This window comes from Montipora capricornis, chromosome 13 (genome assembly GCF_036669925.1).
Source record: "Montipora capricornis isolate CH-2021 chromosome 13, ASM3666992v2, whole genome shotgun sequence".
NCBI lineage: Eukaryota > Metazoa > Cnidaria > Anthozoa > Scleractinia > Acroporidae > Montipora > Montipora capricornis.
In genome coordinates this window covers 15,497,130-15,499,629 of record NC_090895.1, presented here as the reverse complement: position 1 = coordinate 15,499,629, position 2,500 = coordinate 15,497,130, and the positions used below count along the sequence as shown (strand labels likewise).

The 2,500-nt window shown below is 35.6% G+C and overlaps 1 protein-coding gene across 1 annotated transcript in view; it reads right to left on the bottom strand.

Moving 5' to 3' along the window:
* LOC138029222 (uncharacterized) overlaps positions 1 to 2,500 on the bottom strand; it is a 7,205-nt gene that overhangs the window by 1,482 nt on the left and 3,223 nt on the right. Inside the window, exon 1 of the mRNA XM_068876932.1 lies at positions 1 to 2,500. This exon is cut by the window's left edge and continues 1,482 nt beyond it; it is cut by the window's right edge and continues 3,223 nt beyond it. The gene's annotated coding sequence lies outside the window, so the exon portion shown is untranslated.

Sequence of the window (2,500 nt, the reverse complement as noted above, 5' to 3'; positions counted from 1 at the left end):
AACCATAAACTTAACAAGAGGTTACATGTAAGTGGGCAGTTTTCTGCATGTGTGTGATGCATACTGACACAGCTCTTAGCTGTATTCTGCTAAACAACAATTCACACACCATTAATAGTCTGTCAACTCTCGCCATTCTATGATTTGAGAGAAAAGCTCTCATTCAAATGTTAAAATTGCTGTACAGACACTGATTATCTATGCACTGTATATTTTCTTTTGTCATGATTACAGTATGTGCTCATCATACCCTTTTAAAACAAGAGGCCCTTCTGCAGGGAAGTGAGTTTTTATAAGTTATAGGGTTTCATTACTATGATTATCAGTTGGTGAGGAAGGTTTGGACTTGAAATTATGGTGTTGCTACAGGCAACATTCCTTGTTTCCAATGGCAACAATATCATCACCTGCAATTTTGCACTCTTTGTTGCCAATGATGTGGACTTTGAACTAGTTACAATTAAGACCAAAAACCAGTGTTCCTTTTTTTTTCAAATTGAATGAACTTTACGCAATAATAATAAAAAACACAGCACCTATTGTTGGTGAGATCCTGGACTTCTGGGTCATTAATATCACAGGATATCACAAAGGCACACAAGTCAAGTGACTGGCTGATTGTTAATTTGTTTATGGTAAATGTAAGAATCATAAGAGTGTCTACAAAGGATATTATTAAAAACCAATCCAGGAAAGTACAGTACTTAATACACTCTACACTCTACATGTACAGCTTAGCAGTAGTTTACAGTGCACCTAGCCCCCCAATTTTTTTGTATTAATTGTTATTTGAAATACTTCTGCAAAAACATTTTTAGATTCTGTTAAATACTTGATTTTCTGTGCCCTGACAAAATTCTGAAAATAGTGCAGCAAAAATGTCATTTTGTGTCATTTCCAAGTTTGAGCAAAATGCATCCAGGAGCAATTAAAGTGACATTGACCCAGGAAGAATGAATCTCTAACTTCCTGTCATTTTATTCAAAGATATACCTTCAAAAATTAACCTGACTGTGAACAATTTACCCCTTTTGAAATGCTATCACCTGTCACAGCAATATCCAAGATTTAAAGAAAGATAAATTGTACAATTTACTGCTGATGTTCGGTCAATGGCACAGTAACAGCAAAAATGATGGGTTGATTTTGTCTGAACTCATGCAAGCAAACAAAGTGAGTCTGTGAGAACCATTGAAGAATTTTCAGTGGAATTTGTTCTGAAGACTTCCAAACCCTATTTACAAACTGTTCTGCTTCAAGCCAATCCTGTAGTAGTTATAATATATGCCACAAAGTTGTGTGATCAATCAGAAGCATTACTACTATGGTATTGTAAATACAAGCCACAGCTTTACGCAGTGCCAACATTTATTTCTTTTTCAGATTTAGAAAAAGTCAAAGATGAAACCTTGAGAATTACTAGAATTAGGAAAGCAGGAAAAAGGAAGATGAAGCGGTTTCTTTTAAGAAAATGACAGAAAAAATACTAGAGTAGCCTTAGTTGGCAGTTGAGTGACACTATAAAATCAAACACAAAATTGGTCTTGGAAAGCCAAGAACTATTACTACTGTAGTTAATACTTTATCTTGAATTTAACAAATCCAATGAACAAAGTGTTTATGAGATTAATTTGTATTCAAAAAATTCAACTATTCTCAGTCTCAAAATAATTGTTCACACAGATTTATGTCAGGAATGAAACATCAAAATATCATTTCTTACAATCAGTTAAAATAAGCACAAATTTGCTTTTTCGATGCAAATGCTCCAGTCCATTTCAGGGCTAACAACTCACTGCAGATCACGGCCAAGACCTTTTCAAAGTGATTTTAGAATCACAAATGGCAACCACAGTGGACACAAATTTCCACTGTCACTAACGCTCCTTTCATTTAAAACTTGAATCGAGAGGCCTCCAGATTAATGGCAACCGCAAGTTTTCTGAGCGTATTTTTTCAGCTCCTGCAATATTCAAGGCAACGTCCAGGTTTTTCAGCTGATAGGGGTACTGTGACGACAAAAACTCACTTGACTTTTCCAGCATTTTCTTTAAGATTTGCAGATTTCGCAGTTCAATTCTGCTTTTGCTGTAAGTTTTCATTCCACAAAAAGCGACGCTAGAGTCAAGATTGATAGTGGCATGATTTTCCAGGACCAATCACAATTCTTTGCTATGCATAGCAACCAATGATCTAGATTGCTTCACTGTGCATTTTGTATATACAATAGATTACGTCAATGGTTTTTTTTGTGTTTGCCAAAGCAGGCAAAGGCCGGCTTTGGAGTGATATTGAAAGATTTTGAAATAAAAAGGTTTATGTGAAGTACAGTGGAATCCCGGTAACTCAAACGCAGATAACTCGAACTCCCCCGCTAACTCGAACTGAGTCTCAATTCCCTCGGATTTGACCCAACTTTTCAGTGATTTTTACTCGACAAGTTGTTTTCTTATTTTTCTCCGAATTTTCCATAAGAAACAAAACAGTATTCTCCGTGTTT